This window comes from Stegostoma tigrinum, chromosome 20 (assembly GCF_030684315.1).
Source record: "Stegostoma tigrinum isolate sSteTig4 chromosome 20, sSteTig4.hap1, whole genome shotgun sequence".
Classification (NCBI taxonomy): domain Eukaryota; kingdom Metazoa; phylum Chordata; class Chondrichthyes; order Orectolobiformes; family Stegostomatidae; genus Stegostoma; species Stegostoma tigrinum.
In genome coordinates, this window is record NC_081373.1 from 42992008 (window position 1) to 43019479 (window position 27472).

General features: G+C 40.7%; 1 protein-coding gene across 4 annotated transcripts in view; it reads left to right on the plus strand.

Moving 5' to 3' along the window:
* Positions 1-27472, plus strand: part of plce1 (phospholipase C, epsilon 1) — a 363575-nt gene that overhangs the window by 94788 nt on the left and 241315 nt on the right. The window contains exons 1-2 of one of the 4 annotated variants that reach the window (XM_048551436.2): positions 6067-6129; positions 23111-23158. The exons of 2 other annotated variants lie outside the window; for them this stretch is intronic. The gene's annotated coding sequence lies outside the window, so the exon portion shown is untranslated. Of the gene's footprint in view, positions 1-6048; positions 6130-23110; positions 23159-27472 lie in introns of those variants that run through there. One more of the 4 variants, XM_048551438.2, reaches the window with a different exon arrangement.

The following is a 27472-nucleotide window of genomic DNA, read 5'->3' on the forward strand; positions in this document are numbered from 1 at the left end:
GGAGAATATGCAAACTCCACACAGCTAGTTACCGGACGGTGGGATCAAACCCAGGTCTTTAGCTCTGTGAGGCAGCAGTGCTAGCCACTGTGCCACCTTAAGTAGCTTGGAGTAGTTTTCTAGGCCACTTCAGAGACAATTAAAAGTCAACCATTCCTGTAGATCTGGAGTAATGTTTAGTGATCATTTTGAACCAGCACAGCAATCGATCAGCATTTGGTGCCCGCTATTACAAAACGTGTTACCAATTCCTGATGTCATTAACTGAACTTGACTGCCATTGTGGAATTTTTACTGGGCCTGTAGATGATACTTATCTGCACCAGTGACACTACAACAACAACACCACCACCACCAGCAACTCCCCTTGCTTACAGCTTCCAGGCAAAAATAGAACTGTTGATTTGTGAATGTTGAAGAAATCATTGTACAAGCATTGAGCTCTCAAGCAAAGTTCGTGCATTATCCTATTGCAAATCCTATGCTAATACGCTTTATAAGACAACATATCATATCCCATAAACAAAAACAGAACCATCTTGCGCTTCTCTGAATAGAGTGAGGTTAAATAGCCTGAAGAAAATCGAAACACTCTCTCGTTTCTGTTGATTTTTTTTTAAGATACCATTTTAACCATTGGAATGTTCATCTGGCATTCCACTTTATTTTGGATTGATTTTGAATTCTCAACTTTTGAGGTTTAGAATCAATTATTCACAAAACTGAGTGTGGATAGAGGCAATTAGTAAACTTTTTAAGAGGGAAGGACTATATTTTTATGGAAAGAAAACACCATTATTCAATAGTGACCAATCTGGAAATAAATTTAAGACTAGCAAGATATGCTGATCGGGTACTGCAGTTTCATTGTGTTCAACCACTGTCTTTCTCCCTCCACTGAGTGTGATAAAGTACCAAGATTAGGCTGATTAGAAAAATTATCCATGAGATAAGAGGCAGCAGGAGGATTGGTTTATATGAAAGAAAACTGAGTGAACAACAAACTCGATTGTGGTTAATGGCTGCTTTAGACTTTTGGGGAATGTGTACAATGAAGTTCATAATGGTTCGGTGTTGGGCTACTGCTGTTTTTGATGTGCGTTGATGGCGAGGTGCAGTACAGTATTTAACACCTTGCATAAGGCCCAAAACCTGGATATGAAGTAAAAACTGTGGAGGAATGTATCCGATTTTGAAAGGAAATAGACATGTTTGTAAAATGGGCGAGCGAATGACACATGAATTTTACTGGTGAAAAGCATGACACGGTTTATTTTGGGAGGAAAAATGAGAAATAATACATGTCCAGCCGTATAAATGTGAAGATGCAGGAAGAAAAAAACATGGAAATTAACGTGTAAATTTTTAAATTGGCAGAATGAAGTCACAAAAGTATTCATTAAGTATTTGGGATTGTGGACTTTCTAATTAGAGATACGAGGTGGACGGAGGAGACTTTTTTCTAAGGCCGTGGAAGATGGGTTTAGCTGTGCGTGTAACATGTTGAACGTTTTAAATGCAATGTTGAATGAGGAGCCCAATGTTATTTTCTCTCTTGTGCGTTCCAGCTGGTTTAGTTTGAAGGGAAATAGTGAGCCGCTATGCTGCAGTTGGATAAGACATTTAAATGTTATAGTAAGCAAGTAGGTTCTGTTGTCAATAAGGATTCTGCTCTTAACAGACAGTGGATCCAGCACTCAGCAGGAAGGGAAGGCTTCAGTCAGTGAGATTGAAAAGCTGCAGCCATGGCTAGCTGAAAGATTGCTATTCAAAGCACTTTTTCTCTTGCAGAATGCTTTCCCTGTTGTACAGATGAATACCACCCTCCTGGGTGTCACTTTACCCTTCGCTTTACTCACCTTCAGCTACACGTTCCTGCTGCCAGCCTTTGAATTTCAAGATAACCAGGAACAGCAAGAGCAATGCCAACAATAATGCCAGCTGTACACTCCTCAGTCATAGGCCATTTCACAGAGTACAGGGCCTGATCACTGAGCCCCAGTTCTAAGCAAACTAAATGCCATCAACCCAGGGTCAACAAACCGAGGATCAGCTCATTCACTAAGCCCTGGAGCCAGTTTCTCAGAGCTCAGGCTCTCGTATTGGGTTGTTCCCGATGTCTGCAGTATCTTTAAAGAAGACCTCCTTCCCAATAGGCCAGGTGGACGTACAATGCTAATGGTCTAAAAAAGTGTGACAGTGTGAGGACTAGCTTGTATGGATAGTAGCAATGACAACATTAGTGACGGGTAGCTGTGAAAGACCAGTAGAACAACGATATATCCCAGCTGTCTGGAGTCAGAAATGAGTGCAGCCACACAATGTGTTCTGAGGAATACTATGCAGAAGAATGTTGGGCAAGTCAAGGTGTGGGGCTTTTGGACATGAAAGTGTTACGCTACTTAACTATCGTGTCCTCCTAATGTCCTTCCAAGATCCTCTTGGTCCACTGCCTCCAGATTTCTTCACTTTTTTTCACCCAGTTGCCCTGGTTCGAGAATTTGTCCTTTTCTCTCCTGTTTGTGGTAGAGCTCGCATTGCCACAACCCTCTCTCAGCCTGCAGCAGGAATGAGGGAGATCTCCAGGAGGTAGTCTTCCCAAGGGTCTCCTTTCCAATCCTTTGGTTCCTGTGGTCTCAAAGTACAGTTGTCTCATTCCAGCCCAGTTCCTTTCATGAGAAATCCTTCCTTTTGATTTATCCAGTGCATCACCTACTTGCCTTCTGCCTGGCCTGGGAATTGGAGGCAGATACATATGCTGTGGTCAAGGCTGATGGAGTTCATTGGACTTCCGATCTGCTAATTTCAAGATAGCAGAACCTTCAGGGTGAGAAAATTCTAGCTGTGGAATACAATAGCCACGGCATTATGCCAAACCCTTCTTTAAAAAATAACCAACTGTAGTTTGGCACCAGATATGTATTATCTGTCTGCTCTGGGCTTAACACTTGAGGGTGGGATATCTGGTTTCAGAGAGAGCATGGAAGAGATTTACTAAAGTGATTCCAAGGATGATTTAGGAGGTTAGACAAGAGAAGTTTGGATTGGACCACAAAAGATTGAGAGGAGTTTAAAATAATGAAGATTTTACAGAATGAATAAAGAGGACCTGCTTCAATCGTGTATAGAGCTGGATGCTCACAGCAGGCCATGCAACATCAGAGGAGCAGGAAGGCTGATGTTTCGGGCCTAGACCCTTCTTCAGGAAGTTTTCTTCAGAAGATTTTCTGAAGAAGGGTCTAGGCCCGAAACGTCAGCCTTCCTGCTCCTCTGATGCTGCTTGGCCTGCTGCGAGCATCTAGCTGTATACCTTGTTATCTCAGATTCTCCAGCATCTGCAGTTCCTACTATCCCTGCTTCAATTGCTGAAGGTTGATAACTGGAGGGCACAGATTAAAGTGATTGGAAACAAATCAGAAACATGGAGAATAACTTTTTATTTTTAAACTTTCTACATGTATATATAGATTGGAATGGCCAAACTCTTAACTTTCCGTTGTGAGCCTAGCGTGGATTCTCATGCCAAACCACACACTTAAAGGTTGATCAATGAGGTATCATTGTAACGCAACCAATGCAGGAGCAGGGCATCTTGATAAACAAATTGGTAACATATGCATTTACTGTATAAGTCTGGTTACTGAAACTTGTCAATTTCATGTTACTAACAGGGAGTACGGGTTAATGTCCTCTCTATCAGTGTTTTCACAGAATTACTGAATTGTTACAGTGCTGAAGGAGGATATTTAGGCCACTGCTACGTGTGGTCTATTCTTTCTGATGTGCAGCATCTTTAAATGTTGCTGTGTAGCCATGTATGTGCATTATTTTAAAAGGAACATTTTGTGAATGGCCTGATACTATCTATCCTCTCAGATGCACATCCTCACAAGTGTTTAATCTGCGCAAGCGTATAATTTAGAAGGAACATTTACTGTTATTTCTGAAAAATGTGGTGTTATTGCCTGCTCACTCAACTTTTTCAGATTTGTTTGGTTAAGATGGTGATCCAGAGTAGAATTTTCACTGTTAGTATTTGGGTGCTAACCTAATGGAGTAGATTTGCCTCTTCTTATGGAACATAGCCGATTTTCTGCTTAATTTTATTCAGTGGCATTAACTGGATGTCTTCAAGAATGGATAAGTTACTGATTACAAATGGTGAATGTGTTTTAATAATTGGCATTTCTTCAGATGTTTTTCTATTGAGACTTTAATCAATCATTCAAAACTCCTGAAGCTGAGAAGCCATATGAAAGAAACACTTTCTTGCCCCTTTTTATAAACGCAAATGTAAAACCTTCTTGTTTCCGGACTTCCAATCAATGGTGTTTGATGGAAGACTTTTCAAAACTGTTTTCTAAATTAGCGTTTTAAACAAGGAAAAACAGTGATTCTTTATTTAACGCAACTCAAATGCTCACAATTCTCCAGCTTCTGCGCTTCAGCATCTAATGTACCAGTCAGGAATGTCAACCAACAATTAGGAAAGTTCAAATTGTGTAATGTAAACCAAATAAACCCTTTTCCGATCCCAGTAAATCATTGACTTTTCAGGGAGATTTAATTAGTAAAATCTGAACCTTGTGGCTCTGTTGCCAGAAAAATAAATCAGGCAGCAAGAAAAATGTTAGCTTTCAATAACATCTAACAATTTCCCTCTTTCTCTCCCCCTCACTCTAGTGTTGCTTGTCTCCCACTCTCTACTTTGCTTTTTGTCCAACTGAATGTTCCTTTCTCTTCTTTGTTTCCCTTTCTCTGCCCGTGCTCCCTCCACCCTCCTACACTGAAATCAAAATAGCACAGTAATCTGCTGATTTTTTTAAAAAATCAGTCCCTGAGGACAGCAGAGTTATGGGCGTCAAGAAGCTCAGTTGGCTGGGTAGAAACACAAAATGCTGGAGAATCCAAGATTACAAAGAGTGGAGCTGGATGAACACAGCAGGCCAAGCAGCTTCTCAGGAGCACAAAAGCTGACGTTTCGGGCCTAGACCCTTCATCAGAGAGGGGGATGGGGTGAGGGTTCTGGAATAAATAGGGAGAGAGGGGGAGCCGGACCGAAGGTGGAGAGAAAAAAAAATCTTTGGTTCGCCTCCCCCTCTCTCCCTATTTATTTCAGAACCCTCACCCCATCCCCCTCTCTGATGAAGGGTCTAGGCCCGAAACGTCAGCTTTTGTGCTCCTGAGATGCTGCTTGGCCTGCTGTGTTCATCCAGCCTCACACTTTGTTATCTTGGATTCTCCAGCATTGGCAGTCCCCATTAACTCTGATGCTGGAGATCGCAGTGGGTCAGGCAGCATCCGTGAAGAGAAAGCAAGTTAATGTTGGCTCCGTTGGGTGAATTGCTGGTTTTGCAGTGCAGAGTAATATCAACAGCATGGGTTTAATGTTTGCATCGGCTGAGGTCACTAATGAAGCACCCTCCTCCTTGCGCTCTTTCCCCTGGTGATCTTCCTGTTTGAACCACCACTTGTTTTCTCTCTCACTAGGCAGCAGCCCTGTGGTCCAGTAGGATTAAGGCAACTTTTACTTTTCAATTGCAAACATATCTGTTAGAGTTTTTTTTGCTACTGCTGAAGAGTTTTTTTCCAATACCGCACATTGCTTATACTTTAATATCATGTTTTTGGCATCTTTCTAAGAGCGTTGTTTCACTTTCTTTGATCTCGGCGTTGCTTTACCCTTCTTCATTGCATCCCTATTGTGATCATTCCAGAAGTGTCATGCATCCTCGAGATAATATTTTGTTCATTTTCTCTCCATCCCGGACATTAACAACACTAGGCCTCTAATAAAAGTATGATCCACTTGCAACACTGTGCCATATTAATAACTGTGGTGGAACTTAATACCATATTTTAAAGTTTTTTTCTCACTCTAATGCTAAATGCGTGAATTTTGTCTGAATGGTTGGACTGCAGTTTGTATTATTTTGTATGTGCGTGCTGTGTCACTATCTAACGGAGTATGTATTGTTCCTGATCATACGTCACCCATCCCAGGGTGTACACCTGCAGTGTTAATATTTATATAAGCCATATGCTGCCCTGGTTACTGAGACTGCACACACTCCTCAACCCAAGGGCCTATGCAGGGAGAAGATGTCAGTAAATATGATTGATTAACAGGTAGGCAGCTTTTTCTTGGTTAAAATGTTCTCTTACATCCTTTTAATTGAATTATGAGGTTTTATGCCAATTTAAATCAAAGCACTCCTAGTGGATAGTGACATTTAATTAGCAAGCAGCAGCTGTTATGCGGATAAACAGATATCTTCAAGTTGAAATGTTTGCTTATGAAGCATAGTCGTAGCTGAAAAGGGCTTAAGGAAAGTGTGAGCTGAGCTTTGTCTGAAAGACTGTTTTATTGTTTGCAAAGGATACATATAATTAGCATAAAGTAAAGGCAATAGCTATTCAAATAAAGCAAAGACATGTAAACTAAATCTTCTTTCCGCCTTAATACATTTGACATAACATATTTGTTTCTTGGGCTAGGATGTAATAAAACAAATCCCAGCACTTTTCTCGGTCATACATGCGACCAATAAATCTGGGCCCCTCTTTATTTGTAAATTGACCAATGTTTGAAGGTTGGCGTGGTAGGTGGGTGGGAGTGTGGATGCCCTTTTTTTTAAACAAAGCTAATTGCCTGTTTACAGACCGGTTATCATAGTGCGAACAGACCTTCTCCTCGTCAGGTTGCTTTGTGTTCCACGTATTGCCAATTTATTTTAAATGTTCAATTAAAGTTGAAGCAGGAATTGATTTCGGGTGAAGCAGTCGCTGTATTTTGAGAACTTTTAGTTAGTTATTGGCAAATTTATTTAACTGTTCTCCGTCAATGTATCAGCCATAATATAAAATATGCATGTTTTTGACCAAGGTTTTAGAATATTCCCCAAATTCTGTGGTCTGTGTTGTTGGAAAAACTACAAGCACTGTCAAATCTCTCACAGTTAAACTCCGGAAACCTGGGCAGTTAGATTCTGGAACATTAACAGCTGCCTTGGAGAAATCTATGCTCAGAAAATAGAGCTGAATTGAATAATTCAAACATAAATCAAGTAATGTGCACTCTTCCAGCTGCTGGTTTGAAATCAGTTAGGATCTGGCTTTCATTAACATTCTGTCCATATAAATGGCCCATTCATAGTAATATTCCTCTACATGGTCCATAATTCTGTGTTTGATGCCAAATGTGTGAACACGATACAGATGTACTGTACAAAGTAACACATTACAAATTCTATATTCATCCAGCAAATGCTGTCACGTTGTAGTGGTTTTTGGAAATGGCATGTCAAGGAGATGCTATACTGGATGGGGGGGGGGCTCTCCCTTTTGAGCTCTGATGTGGTGTTTGTATGCAACTGGAAAAATTATGTTGAGTTACTGTTGCTATATAATTAAATGCCCTTTATTGCACTCTCAGGAGTTTAAAGACTTTTCATTAATTCTAACATTTTTAACAAACTGAGAAGCCAGTGACACAACCAGTTGAAGTTATGAACCTGTGAAAACGTTCTATGAATAGACACAGTTATATTCACATCATTGGCATCCTCCACATGTCTGCATTCCCCCTTGTTATCACCAGAATTCATTGTCAAACAAAAATCAGCAGCAAGATCGGGAAAGTTGATTGCAGATTCTAGTTAACGAGGGACTAATGGCTGACACATCACTGAGCTACACTGGCGAGACGTTCCCCTCAATTTCTGTTCTCTCAGTCAGCGCTGAATTTACCAATTCTAAATGAGACAGAAATGGGTCCAGGCATCATTGAAAAATCAGCCTGAATGCAGCTGCCCATCACCGCTCGGTAATAGCTATAGTAAGTTCATTGAAAGATGTGACAACATGTATCAGAGACATGTTGATGCCCCAAGTAACATACTTTCAGCAAGGAACACTATCTTCTATAAAAGTTGAAGAATCAGGAGTAGATGATGTATGTGAGAAAAAAGTGAGCATCTGTAACTTTGCCAAGCTGAGTTATTACATGGCCCTGCACAGTTTTGTTAGTGCAATGAAAAGCACACTAATAACTGGAATGCAAAAATAGTTGCCATTAAATAGTCATTTTCAACAGACCATTTTAAAAGCATGAATTCTGAAGAGGAATTTGAAATTGAAATGCTAACTATCTGAATGTTTGAAGACCAATTTTGGAATGGTATCAAGTGGAATTGATAAAATGTGGAGAAGCTTAAAAATATTTACTATTTCACGGACATTAGGCAATAAATCTGAGCAGGAAGCAACATTTTTATCCTGTACATTTCTACTCCTTTCTTGAAGATGATTTACATCATAGTATAATCATTGCAGCAATTTTACAGTATTTGAGGAAAAATGGTTACTTTCTGAATTGAGTGACTGGCTCCTGATTATTGTTCAGCCATTCCATTTTGGAAACTGAAACTATTTTAACTAAATCTAGTCCTGACCTCTCCCACCATCCACAATTATCAGATGCTACTAGATCAGTTATGAGGTGGCAGGAACCTTGGCTCATTTTATGCCTTTTCCTGCCTCCAACATATTTATAGCACCTTCTCTCCCCCCCCCCCCCCCCCCCGTTTTTCATTCAGAATAACACCTTCCAGTTAATACATAATGGTTCTCTGCTGGATACAAGATACTGGGTGGGTGTTTGACAGAGACAGGCAGACAACCTTGCATTGTTATTGTAGCTATAAAAACATTGAAATGCGAGTTGCTAATAGAACCAAATTCTGAAATGTTCCGCACAGATGAAGCACTCCCTTTGACTTGCGCATCGTACTTGTATGTCTTTAATCCTCCGAGGCACTCTGGTCCTCGTTTAGAATTTATTAATTGTCACTGGCATGACCTTGTTATTGATTGGCTTAACACACCCTTCAAATTTATTGTTAGCAAATAAAATAATCAGAACCTGGCTATGATACTCCCTTTCCTCCATGATATGTTTGCACTCGGCAATGGATGAAATTAATTAACTCGGTCACTTTCTATGAGCCTGTCTTTACAATTAAATTAGTCATTCTGTGGTCTTGCACAACAGTGATTCGTCTGTTCTTCATCCTTAGTGTCAGAAGCAGTTTGCAGTGGATGAATAATCTGTAATGTAATGCAAGACTTTTCCAAAAAAAATCAATGTAAAGAGCACCGTTATGTGGTGTAACCCAAACTTAGTTTATAGCTGTCAGAATTATATTTCGGATTCAAAGAATTAATGATAGTATAATTTTTCCCAAGGGAATAAACCAGTTAATGTTCAGTAACTTTATTCAAAGACTAACAATGGCTTCACTATAGGTGTAATTCTGAATCTGGGAATATTCACATATTTCTGCCTGACAACTGATTTTCTGCTTTAGTAACAGGGATGGTGAACCTGACACTAAATTGGGCTTGTATGGAATGAGTTATTTTAAAGACATATGTGCGCCGAGGTACAATTTTGAAAATATCATTCCAGCACATCATCAGCTTTGAGAACAATAGAGTTCGATGTAGCTATCAATGAAATTCAACATTACCAGAATCCAATTTTCATGTTGGTATTGCACTCTGAAATTTACAGTGATGTCAGAATGTGAATTACAGTGGCTACTATTGTAGAAAAAAAAGTCCTTTGTTATCACCCAGGAAAGATTTTCCACATTGCAATCAGGAACAGTGAAACTTTACAGGCTATTTAATTAGAATTAGGTTTTATTGTCACAGGTACTCATGTACAAGGACACAGGAGTATAGTGAAACATTTACAAAGTCACCATTCCTGGCACCTCTTGGGTACCAAGGTACCTAGGTACTAAATCTTAGGTGCAAAGCAGAAAAATAAAGGAATAGGTTAAGGAACAAAGAAGTGTGGAATTCAGCAATGCACATCTTTTGTGAAAGTAACACTCAATATTCCAGTAAACAACATTGAGTTGGATGACTGAGGATTGACTCAGCTCAATTTAGTGTGTTAAAGCGAAGAGAAGAGCAGATGCCTCACTAGTCCATCATTGTCAGTTAATATTGAGACATTTTGGACTCCAGTGTACTACATTCTCTTGTGTAAGGTTATATAGACCAGTCATGTCAAGGCGTAAATCTTAATCGAAGTGTTGCCCTCAGTAGTTCCTCACGAAGATTGTCAGTCAGAAAATCACTAAGTTACAGCCCTGATTTGAGAAATTGCCAGCTCCTGCATGTTACTTTATTTAATAACCTCACCTAGTGCCTTCTGTGCTGACTGAACATTCCCCGAGACGTGTGGTCACTAACCCTTTAGTGTCCATCTCCCTCTTACGCTCCCCTACTCTGCAAAGTTAGGGTGACTTTCTCCGTTGTGTGACTACCCCTTTTCCTTCAGTTCTGTGTCCTAAAGCGCTCTCTATTTTCTTAATGCTCTTTCGGATGATTCAATGCCTCTTGACAATGAAAGGTCATTTGCCCTGAAGTTGTCCTGAGGGTAGTCTGCCCTGATTGAAGTCCGAAGGCAGGAGCTTCCCTGCATGTTGTTAAAGCTGCATCTAATAGCCACCACTTCTGGTATTCACCCAATGATGGAGGGCAGGGGATTCAAAAAGGGAGCAAACTGAAAAGCAAACGTGGTCAGAATTGCTGGTGCACTTTTAGAGACTGAAGGTGACGCAGGGCAAGAAGTGCCCGATCGAGGGACCCAGTATCAGGAAGGGGGCGGGAGCTGTGGCCAACTGAGTTTTCTTTTGTTTCAAAATTTACTTTATTCATATATAAAAAAAACACTGTATTTACGTGCATTTGAGGCACCGTGAGGGTCTAATAATTGAACAGACCCCCATTTAACTTCAGCAGGAAGCCCTCCGACAGTGGTCTTTCCTAACTGCACCTTGGTGAACAGCTGCCCCAAGCTTTCGTGCACTCCTCAGCATGGAGTCCTGGAGCTTGGAACGTACCAGTCTGCAATACTGGGTCGGAGATGACCATTGTCCTGCCCAACTGCATGAGCCCTGTGCCATGTTGCCCACTTAAGCCTAATTGGCATTTAACTCAGCCTGCCTTTCCCAAGCTGGTAATCCAGCTGGCAGGGAAGAAGCCTGTAGCCAACAGTAACTGCTCCTTTAGCTCTGTTTCTTTCACCTCCTAAACTTCCAAGTAGTTTCAGCATTTTATGTTTTATTTCTGACATTTTTTCCAGCAGCATTTTGCTTTTGTGAATCATTGGCTCGTCTTCTTCCGTTATCTGGCCCAGTGGGGGATAAATGCTGCTTTGCTGCTCAAAAACCAAAGCGTCCCCAGTTAATCTTTCAATACCAGCCTGTTTCAGATTTATGTGATATTTGAAGTCAAGATAGTTAAAAGTAAATAATTAGTTTATGAACGTATGTGCTCTGTTGCAAAAACTAAATTAACGGCTTAAACACCTCCAAAAACAGAAATTGCTGGAAAAGCTCAGCAGGTCTGGCAGCATCTATGGAGAGAAATCAGTTAACATTTCGGGTCCAATGACCCGTCCTCAGATGTAAACAACTAACCAGAGTTGCTTTTGGAGATATGAGATATTATGTCCAGTAATATAATGTAGTTAGTAATATTCCTGGTGTCATGCCTTTATACACAGAATTCTTGAGGCGTTGCATTAATTTCCCATTATTACTGATCCTACGAGCACATTAACAACAAATTGATAATTCTTTATTAAGCAGCTCAACATGCATCTGAAATGCTCTTTGAAACATTGCTGCATGTGTACCTTTTGGCCTAGTGCAACGGGCTGAGAATCCCTGCCCAATGTGTTGGTTCACACATTCGATGCAGAAGGGAGCCCAGCCTCCCTTCTCCTGCCGTTACCTCAACTGCCAACATGTTAACAATCCTCCAGCACAAACCCAAACCTGATCACGTTAAAGGTCCCATGATAAGAAGTTCATTATGGTCACAGTGCTGTCTGTCATCTAACATTGGCACACACATGACGGTAGGTCCCGTCTCCAGCTGAGGATAATAAACAAACTGAAACTCTTGTGAAAATTCTCTGTCGCCAATGCTACACCATTGCCACGATTAATGCATCTCGCAGCCCAGATTCTGTTTTTTTTAATGTGAGTTATAAAAAAGGTGTTACTAACATTAAACTCCTCATGATGTATAGTTTAAGGCAATTTAATTTTCAGAGGACTGATCTGCATCTCCCTTTTTTTAAAAATAGTGACATTTCATTCATTTAAAATTCAGTGTTCAGAATTATCTTCATAAGCTGTAAACTGAGATATTGATGCCTTACAATTGGCTGTCAATAAATTAGAAACTGAATCTTGTGTTTTCTTTGGCTAAGTGCCAGTTGCATTGAGTTTTTTGAATGTTTCTCACCATGAGGCCTAGTGTGTTTATAATGATAGGAAGTTGGATATTAATGAGGTAAGTTGTGGCATCAATAGTATGTTAACAAGCAGTAATCCCTTTAAGTTATTAAGCTGCCATTCCTTGCTGCTCAGCAAGTACAAAAAAGGTACCGCGCCCTGTTCCTGTTGTTGAGATGGGTTTTGCCAGAATTTAAAAGGCCTTGCATGCCCATTAAAGTCTGATCAATAAGTTCATCAAAATCTTGATCTGCCTGCTTTACTCCCTCCAGTTATATTGAATAAACGTGCCTGATCTGGTACTTCACAGTCCCCCAGGAGGTTACTTGTAGTTGATGAACATCCACCTTCACTTTACTGCTTTCCCTTCAGTTCTCCTTCGCACCTTTTTAATATTGACTAACCCCTTCACTCTTGTGACACCCTCCACATCCCAGAATTCTGCCTCCAGCTCCCACAAAGCTCACCAGCTTCTGACGTGATAAACCCCCTTAGCTTTCAGTGGAAGGGCCTCCAAGATTGAATGTGGCCCAGCTACTTTGGGAAGTCCAGCCAAGTTGCTCAATGAATGAGTGACCAGAGCCCTGTATGCCATGAATTGGTGAGTTGTTCCAAGCTTCTAGCAGATGGTACACACAGTGGCAGTTATGTTTAAGGTGGTGGGCAAGGTGCCAATCAAGTGGGTGACTTGTGTCCTGGAAGACATTGGGACTTCTGTATTTTGGAATTGCATTCATCCAGGCATCATGCCATGTCATTGTTATACCCGAGCATCTGCCAGCTGAGTCCCCGTCAAGCATACTGCGAGTTGCCATGTCATCTTAGACCGTGTAAAACACTTCTTACCCTTCACTTAGGCATTTATTGCAAATGTTCTGATGAGTGTGAGATGTGAAGTTGTAACAGAGCAATCTTTTCTCAGCAATACACAAATTTTGTATAACCAAGTAACGCTTTGTTTACTTGTAGCTTGTCAATCCTTGAAAATGGGTTCTTAGTTGGAGGGCTGTGTGCTTGAAAGTAAATATTGATTTTTGAATTCCTGTGACTCTGAGTGACAGCTAATTAACCAGAGAGAGTGTTTAGTAGACTGGAATATCATTAAATTCCAGCCAAGTATTGACAAAAGGCAACGAAGTGCAAATTGAAATCAAAATGCTTCTCTTGTCTCAGTAATGCTTTGAAATGGAGTCCGAGTCGAGTTTGAGAAATTTTAATAACTGTTCGATCCTGATCTTGGAGCAGGGTTTTAAGAAAAAAAACTTTAATGTACAGTAATTGCTGTTGTGTTTTGTACTTTTGGCACTGCAAATTACTTTCTACAACCAGGGAAGCTGGACATTGTAATGTAATAAACCATTCACAGGATATATGGAAATGGCATTAAATCTCATTTTAATTGTGAACCAATTATTTGGACAGACCACCAAAAGCTTGGTCCAAGATTTGGTTTGAGTTTGAGAGTGAAGGTTAATGGAGGAGAGGTAGCAAGATGCAGGGTTTCACAGTTTAGGTCTTGGTATAAATGACTTGACTGCCAATGGTGAACCAGTTAAAATCAGGGATGTTCAAAAGGACAAAATCAGTGAACATTGAGATCTTGGAATAATAGTGGAGAATATAGCAATAGAGTGATTTTAAAACGAGGATGACAGTTTTAAAAGCAAGTGACTCCTGACTACTCTGGAAGAAATGAAGTGAACACAGGAAGAGTGGGTGATTTGATGTTTGTTCAAGTTCACATATGAGTAGCAGAGATTTGGATATTGTCAGATTTACTGAGGGTACAAAGAGGGAAACCAGCCAGGAGAGAATTGCAATGTTCAAGTCGGGAGGCAATAAAAGCACTGACGAGGATTTCAGCTGAAGATTATCTGAGGAAGGGACAAATGTTACAACTAGTTAAAATAGGTGGTATCTCTGTGGAGCCATTTAATATCATCATACAGTAGCTCCTTGAGATGACTTGGTATTTGTGGTGTGATTGAAAGAGACATTGCAATATTAGCAGTAGTTAGAGAAGCAGGTGTTGCTGGATCTGTGCCAGGTACAAGTGGCTGGAGTCAGAGTTTATTCACTGCTGAAACTTTGCTATGCCCCCTCATTATTTCACACATGCTTTACTTTGTTGCTGGCAGTGGTAATGGGACAGCAGTGACCACAGAATGAACTGTGCGATAGGTCATTCCTGGGTGGAGGATTAAAATTTTTAGTCTGATCTTTTTCTGGATATAAGTCCTAATTCTGATTTGGCTTTAATACAACCAAATATGTGAACATGGTGTGCTCCATAGTGAACCCCATAGTGGCAACCCAATCTCCAGCTGTGTAGAGTCCTCGGAGATGCAAGTTCACTGGGTCACTTAGGACAACAAATGTCCAACCCTACACTCCTCTTCCATTCAACCCCACCGCACACCCCCTCCCCCTGTCAACAGCCCAAATTTTATTGTCGTAATTTAAGATGAAGGATTCTTAAGACAAGTTGACAAAAATCCTAATTTTAAAAGGTCAGTAAACAAATGCACTTTTTAAGATTGATCGGATTTATTATCCTCCAACAAAAATAGATTCTTATTGGGATAAGTTTCATGCAGACTCAATTGTTCTCGATTTTTGCAATTTTTCTTTAAAGCTGCTAGTTTTTGCTTTCATTTAAAATGAACGTGCCTGTATTCAGTTTGGTAAGCTTACAGCAATTCTCATTGTTCACATGAAACTGACTGTTGACCTTGGTTAAGAATGAATGGAAGTGGAATAGAATATTTGTTGAAAGGAATGGGGACAGTGAACCTCTAGATGGAGCCAGAGATCACCATTGCAATACCATAACGGTCTGCATAAATATTGCTGGAGGTTTGCTTTCGTTTTTGGGATTTCTTACTTGCTGACTTGTGGCTCTGTGAGGAAGGAGAGGATGCCTGGCTCCCCATGCTTTGAGCTGTCTTCACTGATTTAAAAACAGCTGTTCAGACCTCAGGACTAGTTTGCCATGAGGTTTGGCTCTTTCGTATCTGTCCTGCACGGCAGCGAGATTTCTGCCAGACTGTTTCCACTCTTAAGGTGGGTCCATCTTTCCCCTCACCAGAGGTGGCCAGAGAGGTACCGAATAGGTGAGTTGGCCCAGGTGAGTTACCACCTCCCCCTGCTCGCTGCTTCATTCATTACATTCTGTGTGAGAAGGTACTGGGGTGACCTTCCTGACTAGTCTGCAATTATAAGGCCCTTAGGCAGTCAAATAATGGCCACTTAACACCCTGAACACACCATCTTTCCAATTGCCTTCCTCCACGGTAGGCAAGAATTGTTGGTTCATCCTTTTTTTCCTCAGACCCTCAGCCACGTGTGATTTTTGATACCTGTATTACATTATCTCCTACAACATTTGTCATTTAACATATGCATTCCCATTACCCAACCATCTATAACCCTGCAGTTATCTTGAGCTTCTTTACCTAAATTTGACAAAGTTCTCACTGACTATTTCTGCGTTCAATCACTTCCATCTGCCTTCCATATCTACCTTCCACTTAAATTCAAATAGCCAGCAGTGTGACCAGCTCAGTGGGTCTCCTCCACTTTCTCTCGTTTTGCCTTTATCCATGTGATTATGATTATAATTTTCAGTGCCAGGAGTATGCATGAAAAACAGGTTTGATTTCGCAGCTGGGGAAACCTTTCACTGGCAAAACCCACTGTCAGCTGAAAGTGTTGTTCCTATGACCAGCCTATTAAAGTGGCTCATGGTTCAGCTAGGTTTAGAGATTCTCAGCCTTGCTGCCTCCTTCCATGTGTCTGTGTTCTCCTCTAACCTCCCATCTGTGCTCCTCTTTTGAGCATCCCTGAATATGATTGCTCCCTTAATTCCCTAATTCCTAAGTGCTGAAATTCCCTCCCTCCTGCTCTCTGGCTCTGCGTTTCACATTCTCCCTTTGTTCTTTAAAATGTTCCTTTTTTTTAACCAAAGATTTTTTCAATGTGGAACTAAGTGGCATTCCCCTTTTGATTTTTAACTGTGCCCCCTGGTTCAGGGATTCAGGAGAGTATATTGAATGCTTATTTGGATAGAAATAATGTTCAAAGGGTTCAGGGGGGTAAAGCAGGAAATGAGCATCATTACCTGTTGCCAATTTGAAGAGCTGGTGTGGCCCTGATGGACTGAATAGACTCCTCCATTGCCATACTGATTCTGTCATTCTGGTTCTTGACTCCCTCCCCAACCACCACCACCAAAACAAGACAGGGAAACATCTTCCCTGTAGCTACTAAGAACAAAAAAACGAAGAAAATTACAGCATAGGAATAGACCCTTTGGCCCTCCAAGCCTGCGCTGATCGACATCCTCTATCTAAACCTGTCATCTATTTTCTAAGTGTGTGTGTCCATTTGCTCCCTGCCCATCCATGTACCTGTCCAGATACATATTAAAAGACACTATTGTGTCTACATCTACCACCCTCCGCTGGCAACGTGTTCCAGGCACGCAGCACCCTCTGCGTAAAGAACTTTCCACGCATTTCTCCCATAAACTTTCCTCCTCTCACTTTGAACTCAGGACCCCTAGTAACTGAGTCCCCCACTCTGGGGGAAAAAGCTTCTTGCTATCCACCCTGTGTATACCCCTCATGATTTTATAGACCTCAATCAGGTCACCCCTCAATCTCCGTCTTTCTAATGAAAATAATCCTAATCTACTCAACCTTTCTTCCTAGCTGGCGCCCTCCATACCAGGCAACATCCTGGTGAACCTCCTCTGCACCATCTCCAAAGTGTCCACATCCTTTTGGTAATGTCGTGACCGGAACTGTACGCAGTACTCTAAATGTGGCCGAACCAAAGTCTTATACAACTGCAACATGACCTGCCAACTTATGTACTCAATACCCTGTCTGATGAAGGAAAGCATGCGTATGCTTTTTGACCACTCTATCAACCTGCTTTGCCACCTTCAGGGGACAATGGACCTGAACACCCAAATCTCTCTGGACATCAATTTTACCCAGGACTTTTCCATTTACTGCATAGTTTGCTTGTGAGTTAGATCTTCCAAAATGCATCACCTCGCACTTTTCCGGATTGAACTCCATCTGCCATTTATCTGCCCAACTCTCCAGTCTATCTATATTCTGCTCTAATCTCTGACAGTTTCCTTCACTATCTGCTACTCCACCAATCTTCGTGTCATCTGCAAACTTGCTATTCAGACCACCTATACCTTACTCCAAATCATTTATGCATATCACAAACAACAGTGGTCCCAGCACAGATCCTTGTAAATATTCTGTAAATTTCAATGAATTCATCTCCCATTCTCCATTTTACTGAATACATGTTTTCTTCACCCAATCGTAAGACATTCTGTTATCCTAGGAGCAAGGTTGATGAGCTTGCTGCACTGCCACTGAGCAATAATATCTCTACTGAGCAAAGGAGAAAAAAACCGCACATCATGTTCCATGTGCAGTTTAACCCAAACACTTTTATATTAGAAGTAAACCATCACGTCATCTGGACTTGCATCTTCCTGCAATGTGAATTAACATTCAATGCATTTTTCCAATATCTTGCTGCCTCTACATGTTAGCCTTCTGTGAGTTATCGGCCAGGACATCTATGTCATTTTGTACTTTTTCCAAACTCTTACCATTTAAGAAATACTCTGTACATCTGTTTCCTCTATAAAAATGCATGACTTCATTTCTTTTCATCATATTCCATCTGTGATGATCTTGCATGTTGACTAGGCCTATCCAAATCTTCTTGAAGCTGCATTGCATCTTCTTTACAATACACACTCCCACCTTGCTTTGTGTCATCTGTACTTTGGGGAATATTGCATTTAGTCCCAAGTCATTGATATATATATTGGAACAGCTGGGGCGCAAGTACCTACCGTCGCATTATTGCTGCCTGCCAATGCAAGAATGACCCATTTATTCCAACTCTGTCTATTTTCTGTCTGTTAACCAATCAGTAATCCATGGCAGCACATTACCTTCTCTCCTGTGTGCTTTAACTTTAATCTTTCGAACCAACTTACAGTGGAAGACTTTATCAAAAGACTTGTAAACATCTAAGTATATTATGTTCATTGGTTTTACTTTATCAGTATTGCTCGTAGTGTCTTTTTAAAAGAAACTTGAGTTTGTGAAACTTGATTTCCTATTTGCAAACCCATGCTGACTATATCTGATCAAATAATTATTATCCAAGCATCTATTATCCTATCCTTCATAATAGATTTTAGCACTTTCTCTCTGACTGATGTAAGACTAACTGTTGCTGCCTTTTCTTTCACCTCAATCCCTTCTTAAATTGTGTGGTGACAATTACTACCTTCTAATCCACAAGAATCAGTCCAGAATCTATAGAATTTTGGAAGGTAGTCATCCATGTGATGATTGCTATATCCACCCCCTTCTCTAGGCTGACAACAATCAGGCCCTTGGGATTTATCCGTTTTGGCTCCCATTAATTTCTCCAATATAATCTTCTCACTAATGCAAATTACTTGTGACTTTTTATTTTCCCCATTTTGAACCTCTAGTTCGGGGAGATTTCTTGCTTTCCTCAGTGCAAACAGGCACAAATTGATCGTCTAACTTTTCTGTTATTTCCCCATTATAAATTCTCCTGACCCTGCTTTCAATGGGTTCACATTCATTTTAGCCATATGTTTCCTCTTTACATGCTGATAGTTTTACAGTCTGTTTTTATGTCTTTTCCTAGATTGCATTCATATTCTATTCTCCCTTATCAGATTCTTTATACAAAAATAGTCACCTTGCATATTTTAAATTCTTGTAATACAAGCAGAGTTATCTGTAAATGTCTTTTTCTGGTGCAAATACCTCTTGAAAAATGCAATACCAATCATAATTTCAGGAAATAGCAATTTTTCTTCAGGAGCAACAATTCTGTGAAGAATATGACTCCTAATTTCAGCATTTTTTAAAAAATGGAATGTAGAATTTTCATTTTCTCTCTAGCCTACAGAGGGAGACAACAGACTGGAATTACTGGATCTTGCATTTGAGCTCATGCTTTATTGTTTTGCTGCTGGGAAAATCCTGATCCAAGATAGTATTAAGGTTTTGGATTTTGGAGAAATGCAGACTTTAAATCTAAGATGTAAACAACAAGGGTGCAGCAAAATCCTGTTGAAATTTGTATAACCTCACTCACTAGGAATCCAGACAATTACTCAATTTAAGATTTCTCCCTGGCTTTAAACATTCTGGGATTGATACAGATACCTTTACAGGAACATAAAGGTTGGCTGCAGCCTGTGGCTGTGTGTTCATGCAGATAACAGGACAGTTGAACGACAGGAAGGTGACCCTATTTTCAGGCAGACAAGATCTACAAATGGTGCTTCAGCTGATTAAAATGTTAGGAGGAATGTCTTAGTGAATGTCAATGCATTGATTCTGTGTCTACAGTGCCATTAGTACCACTTCTAATGTGTCCCCCACTAAAGTAATACAATAGTGCAAGTACATTTTTAAAACCTGTCGATTTCATTTAAAGCAAGTGATGGGAAGAGCACTGGGGAGGTCAATGTATCAGTGTGAGAATGAAAGAGAAACCTGCACATTCAGAGCTCACAAAATCTTTAATCTGACCAATCAGCACTGTCCTAAAGCCTTTACTATCAGTTTTGCCAGATGGTAATATTTGAAGTTCACGCAGTGACATCAGTACAGGTTGATGAATTACCTTGGTGATAGCATGCCTTTCTTGCTGTGTAGTATGCATGGGTGTCCTTTTTTAATTCTGGTGTTTGTGCTAACATGCATACTTTAAATGTTACTTGTACTTGAAAATATTCATTCCACATAGCATTGTAATGCCTTGTTTCACTGATAATTGTTTCACTGTGTAGATCACAGTTGATAAGTCAAACTTCGCCAAATTGAGCCGTTTAATGTGGTCTCTCTGCATCGTGACTGGGGTTATCTCTATATCTAAGAGTAAACAGCTTATATAACCCTAAAACAAAGCAGAAAGAGACAAGGTAAACAGAACAAAAAAAAATCACAAGTGCTGCTGGTGCTACCACCAATATTGGATAATATTAGGCAGCTTTTGAACCTAGAATGGAGTTGGCTTCATCTGTGAAACATCATCATTGCCGGTCCCTCTCAGACAAGGATGACTCGTCCACACTCAATGTCCCTTTGGCAGGCTCTGTTGCACTTTGGGTTCAAGGTGGTCATGGGAAAGTGGTGGGTGGGGCACTGGTGTGGCAGCGAGCTCCTTTTGCTGTTTTGGTCTGGCATCTGCTTTTTCCCCAACAGCACGGCTCCAAGTGCTAAACTCCTTCCACACTTCGGTCGGACCTGAGCTGGAGATTCCCAGGCAGGAAGGTTGCAGTTTGCCAGTAAAGCCTTGAGGGTATCACTGAAGCTCTTCTCTGAAAAACTTCTGTCCGCTCTCGCATAAGAGGCCTATTTAGCAGATGAACATGCCTCAAGCATGTGTGAGGAGTCTCTCTGTCGTTGAAATTTACAGAGAGCTGTAGCTTTACAAAGAATATCTGGAGAGAGAGAGAGAGAGAGAGAGAGGCAGTTTTTCCTTCTTTTGTCAAGGCTCATCCCAACCAGGACTCTGCTCTACGGGCTGATCCTAGGGGACATGCATCAAGACTGAGCCTGGAGGACCATCAAGCTGCTGTTTGGCCTTGCTGAGATTTGCTGGCCTTTGAGTGTAGAGAGTTGTCTTTGCCTGCAGGCTGGCATGCATTATGCTATTAAGTGATAACATGCATATGGAGCAGAGGAAGGTCACTTGCTCTGCCATTGCCATTTCTCTGCAAAAGGAATACAACAATGTTTAACAGGCAAAAGCACAATCACAACGGTACCAACTTTGCAGTTATTTTACATCTTATAATGAAAGTAGGGAGAGACTGCTTCTTCTGAAGGATCAGTAAACTGCAGGCCATTGTTGCCAAGAAAAAAGACAGTAGCGCTGTGATAATCCTCTTCAACACCTGCAGCCTCCCCCCACCACCACCCAGCATCACCGCAGAGTTGTGATTTGGAAGGTATTGCCTGAAATGGGTGATTCATTCAGATCTGACAGAAATGTTTAAAATTGAATTATGATGTTTCGGGACATGTGGGCAAATTGCAGGCATTATGGGGTAGAAGCAGAGGAATGAAACTAATAAGATAACTATCTCACAGATCCTGCATACAATGGGCTGAATAGCCTTCACCAGTGAGGTGTGCTGAATTGCTGTCGGTAAAAAAGTTGATATGATGCGAGGCAGCTATAATACAAACGTGTCAAAGGCAAGTAGACAATGATGACCATTCAGTATGGCCCCGGTATCCCTGAAATGTGAAAGCTGGCACATTTTATATAATCAGCTACAAACTGTCACGCTAGCAACATGTCAGCACAATCTAGGGTTTGCACTGAGTTAGCTTTGCTTAAACATGAAGAGAAACTTTACAGCCTTGTGATGTGCATCTTATAAATCACATCTCATAGCCACACAAAAGTAGACTTTTCTCATTTTCTGTAGCATATGATAAATAACAATGTTCCTTGTTTTGTTGCCGTTGTGCAACCTTGACCAATCTGTGTTAAGAGTGCAGTGTTTCAAGAAAGTTTGAGTATGGATGGATTATTCCTTTAAAAGGGAATGGTTGGCTAATGACACTGCCAATGCAACAGCTTGCAATCCAAGTCATTATGCCAGTCATATTCATTTTAATTTAAAAATCGGTTTGATAAACAGTAGCAGGTCCTGCTCGATGTAGTAGTAATACTGCTGACAGATTGTCCAGTTGAAAGAGACATTTTTGTAGCCCTGGAGCCTGAACCTGAAAAGGACTGCACACTTCTGTCACTAAAGGATATAAGGGAACTAGCTGGGTTTTTAACCTGATGAAGGGTCTAGGCCCGAAACGTCAGCTTTTGTGCTCCTGAGATGCTGCTTGCCCTGCTGTGTTCGTCCAGCTTCACACTTTATTATCTTGGGTTTTTAACGTGGTCTGGTTGTTCTTAGGCACCGTTACTGGCATTACCCTACTACTAATTTGAATAAATTTTAATTACTAAACCATTTGTTAAATTTAACTCCATTCAGAATCCCTGGCTGCAGTACTGGGATTCAAACTCACGACTCCAGATTCTTCATCCAGGTTTTGGAAGGGCCTTTTCCTGCACTGTAGGCTCCTCTGACTCTATGTCATTTCTGTACACACAACCTGACAGTTCAGCCTGAATGGGCAGCTTGCCAGCATGTGTATCCCCCCCTACTGTGCCTGTATCCCTTTTTAAGCCACGATTGTCTCAAAAATCTGGAAAAAAGCTTAGTGCGCATACCAACCTGATCCCAATCTAATTCCTCCACTCAGCTTGTAATGTTTCTTCAGTCACAGTTCCATATTCTGAATCTGGCAGTCCCTTAGGGTAAGGTTAATTCCACCTGTATGAGCACTGTATCGATCCGATCTGATGAGTTGTTACTTTTCAGACATGGACTGAGAAATAGTTCTCATTTCAATATTGATCTGCAATATCTTTTAATTTAAAGAGTTTGAACATGTTTGCTGCCCTTAAACCAATGTCCATCGAGGTGTGTGGACTGAATGGGTCTAATCCCAATCTGTTAGGTTTGGAACTTCATCATTAATCAGAATATTTACTGTGGATCTTAACCGGTGGGCCTGCAGTTAAGAGCTTGTCCTCTAAACTGCAGCTGATTTGTAATCTGACTGTCCTTGTTCAAAAGGGAAAAGGCCTTACTCTTAACTGCATTTGATTTGCAGATTGGATTGGCACAAGCAGTTGGAAGCTAGAGCCTGCGACAGCTTTCTGTAAGTAAAGACATAATAACAGGAAAAGCCTAATTCCTGTTGTATAACAGGAGCTCAAAGCCTAGGCAATCACGCAACAGGAATCATTGTATGCATCTAGGCTACAAGTAATCTAGCTGCGAATTCCAGTGATATCTCTGTCTTCTCTCTCTCTCTCTCTCTCTCACACACACCCCTTCCCCCTTCCTCTTTCTCTCTCTTGAATTTGTATTGTATTGGCAGATATATTCTACATTGTTAAAAAAAGTGCACAATAGACAGTCCGTGTCACGTTTTATAAAGTCCTACTTTAGAAATAAAACCAGTCTGACTCCAAACCAAAGTACAAGCAGATTCTAAACAAGGCTTCATCTCTAACATGCATTGTCTGACTTAAAATGTCACCTCTTCTTTATACTGATTAAACTTGTTCGTTCTCTCAGGACAGTGACTGGGAAGGAATTCAGACATTTATATGGGCGTATTAATCCATTAAAACCTTCGAACTGAATAAAGATTTAACAGCATCTTAGGTTTGTTTTAATACATCCTCAGCAGTAGTGTGACCATTTGATCTTTTGCTTATAAATTCTGTGTCTGATACTTCCTCTCTCGCTAACACCTGATGAAGGAGCAAAACTAGTGTTTTGAAATAAACCTGTTGGGTTATAACCTGGTTGATAAAATGTGAGGCTGGATGAACACAACATGCCCAGCAGCATCTCAGGAGCACAAAAGCTGATGTTTCGGGCCTAGACCCTTCATCATGAAGGGTCTAGGCCCGAAACGTCAGCTTTTGTGCTCCTGAGATGCTGCTGGGCCTGCTGTGTTCATCCAGCTCCAAACTTTGTTATCTTGGATTCTCCAGCATCTGCAGTTCCCATTATCACGGGTTATAACCTGGTGTTGTGATTCCTGACAGTGTTAAGAGGCCCAGTGCTATTCAACACTTAAAACAGGAGATTGCATTCGAAAATCCATCCAGTAATCTCATAATGCAAACAAGCTTTCTGTTAGCAAGTGCAGAGTCAGAGTCCAATAATGCAAGTATTGTTCAAAAGCACACAGTTTGTAGACACAGGCAGTCAATGCGGTATTTTGTAAATTCCTGCTTTGGAAATAAAGCCAGTCTAAAACACGGACAGATTCTAAACAAGGCCTTGCACCTAACATGCATTGTCTGACCTGAGATGTCATTGCTTGTATGCACCGATTAAAACATTTAGTTATCATGGGGCAGTGACTTGAAAAAACTTTGGGATTTGCATTTTAATCAATCGAAACCCGCATCTCCTTTCTAACTGATTAACAATTTAACAGGAGGGAGTCAGCCAGCCCTTATAGGTTTATTCAGTACATTTATATCCGTTGTCTGATCTTTTAACTTAGAAATTCTGTTTCTTTGTGCCCCTCTCACTACCCCTTATGAATGAGCAATGCTTCGAAAGCTCGTGTTTTCAAATAAACCTGTTGGACTGTAACCTGGTGATGAGTGATTTTTGATCTTCTCTGGAATTCAGAGTCTGATGGTGCCCATGAAACCATGGTAATAGTCAGAAAAACCTGTACTTTTAAACCCATGGTTTAATAATGTTCCATAGGGAAGGAAATATATCATCTGTATCTGGTCAGGCCTACATGTGACTTCAGGCCCACAGCAATGTGGACAGTTAGGGATGGGAAATAAATGCCAGCAGTACCCCCATTCTACGAATGTACAATAAAACAAAATTCTCAGTTTGTGCTGAGCTGCCAAAAAGGACTCAGGCCTGAAACCTAATTCTGTACATCCTTAGCTGCTTCAGTAGCCGTACTCACTCGTGACAACCTCTGCTCACGTGATAGTCTTTCAACCCCATGAAGTCATCATCAGGAGACAGGTGAATTCGCTTTCAAAGTACCCTAGGGGACTATTCTACTCTTAAAGGAGACATTACACCAAAGCATGTGGGCCATAATCCAAGGAGTAGGGGAGCTGTGGTGAGATCGGCAATTGTTCATAGTTATTGATCTTTGATACACATGAGGTGAAAAGATGTTTATTACAAGGAGGAAAGTTAGTGTCTATGATTTGCTACAATTGCATGATCGTTGAGGCCACAACTAGCCTAACATTTAATTATTAAAACTTATTTTTTCTTTTTTGTCATTGGTTCTTCCATCTATTGTTCCCTCTGTTTTCTTTCACATTTTTTATAGGATTTCTAATTGAATATTCAAACTTGCACTTTTAGTGTGCAACAATAAAGATCCTTTGTGATTGATTCTCTCTACAAGAATGCCCTTGCAGAACTGGATTTCTGATTCCTTAAATTGCTGCTCAAAAGCAAATGAGCATTCTGCACGTGGTTATCAGCCTAGCGAACATTGAGTGCCATTCCTTCACCACTGGCAAAATCCCAGCCAATATAATATGCAATGAAAAGAAACTGTTGAAACAGTCACCCATAAAACAGCAGGCCTAATTCTAAATGAATAAAATCATTGGATATATTCATGAGCATGCCAGTTAAAACCTTTAAAATTGATGTAATAATGATATAATGATAGAATTTGATTTATTCAGTCACTGGTAGAACAGTGGCCTCGACTCTTCCCAAGGATATCTGTTTTGTCAGTCAGAAATTCCGTAGCATGACAAATAGCTCAGGCAGCAGTTTAAAATGTGCAGATTGGCACTGATCGCTTCAGCATCACTATTTTAAATTCTGTGCTCCATGCTATTGCAAAGGTTACATCATTTAAATTGCTTGCCTAAGATGATGTCAGTGACCTTGGAGGCCTCCAGAATGCTGAGTGGTGGCATTGCTTTTGTTTGCTATCAACTCCCCAGTTCATTGCCAAATTCCTTTTCGTTTATATTTTCTCGAAACCTTTTTGTGTTTTTGAAAAATTGTGCTTGGGATTTGCTTCACAATTTGAGTTATCCCTTACAATTCCCAATTAACTTTTCAAATGTCAGGACAACTTGATAACCTATTTAAAGAAGACAGAGAAGACTAGATTTCCCAATATGGTATGAGTATGTTTTCATTGCGAGAAGAAAAACTTAATGCTGTAGACACCTACAAATTGTTGACTTAGGCTGCAGTTGCACTCCATTTCAGTTTGGGTTGGGTGCATGAATTTGGGGAGGATTTCAAGGCTGCGGAGAGAGCACAGTGAAGGCTCATTAAAATGATAGCAGCGCAATGATTTGCAGCTCTTTCCTGTCTCTGCTCTCAAGTCTCAGTGGGATAGAAAAAGGAAAAGGAAAGATGTTGCCAAATTGCCACCTGTAGCCCCTCCAACTCATGAGGCAGTTTCACTGTGATTGGCAAAGTGATCCTGTTAGAAAGAGGCAAGCGGTTCAAAAGTAAATACCATGAGTTAAAACAAACTTTGATGCTCTTCTCATTGGAACCAAGAGAGTTGAGAAGAAATCTGATGGCAGTTTTCCAAATTTTTGGGGGCTTCTGATGAAGTGAATGAAGGAATAAAATATTTCCATCGGTTCGTGAGTGGGTAACCAGCGGGCATTAGTTTAGTGAGCAAAAGAATGAATGAGCAGATGGACACCTTTTGAGTGGAGGTTGGATTGTTCTGATTCAAGATAATGGAAAATGATAGCAATAGGATCCACAGTAACTTTTAAAATCCAGGTTAATTTATTTTGTTTAATTAAATTGGATCAGCCAATAGGATTGAGCGACTCACTTGATGACTACTTTTCAGCACTGTCAGGTTCCTAAGAGATGTATCTCCTCGTGGTTTCTCCTTCATCCTTAATGGAAACTTGGCACAAAGCTTGTTTATGGCCATTAATAAACATTGTGGCTCAGTTGGTAACACTTTTGACTTGGAGCCAGAAGGTTATCAGTGCCCTCAAGAATCTGGAGCGTCTCGTCTGAGCTGGCAGGCAGGAACGGACAGACTGCTACACTCCCACAGGTGCTGTCTTTCAAGTGACGTTTGATGTTGGAGGCCAGACTGCTGTCTTGGGAGGATGCAGAGCTTCCTACGGCATTGTGTAAAACAAGGCAGGAGAGGTCCCTTGGATTTTTGGACAGCATTTAGCCTTTAATCAGTATCACTCATCGTAGTTTGTGGTACCTTTACAGAGTATAATGGGCAGCCACATAGCCTGCACTACGATAATGGGTACAATTGGAAAATCTTTCCCTGCTTTCAAAAGGATTTGGCATATCCTCAGGTTATTTGTTGCCACCACCTCCTGTTTAAATTGGAGCACGTCTGAGAATGTCCTGTCCAGGATTATGTCTACTCCACACATAAATATAGGGATGACCAAAAAGATTAGGAAACCCTGGCTCGTGAAGCCTTCTTGTGGAGGTT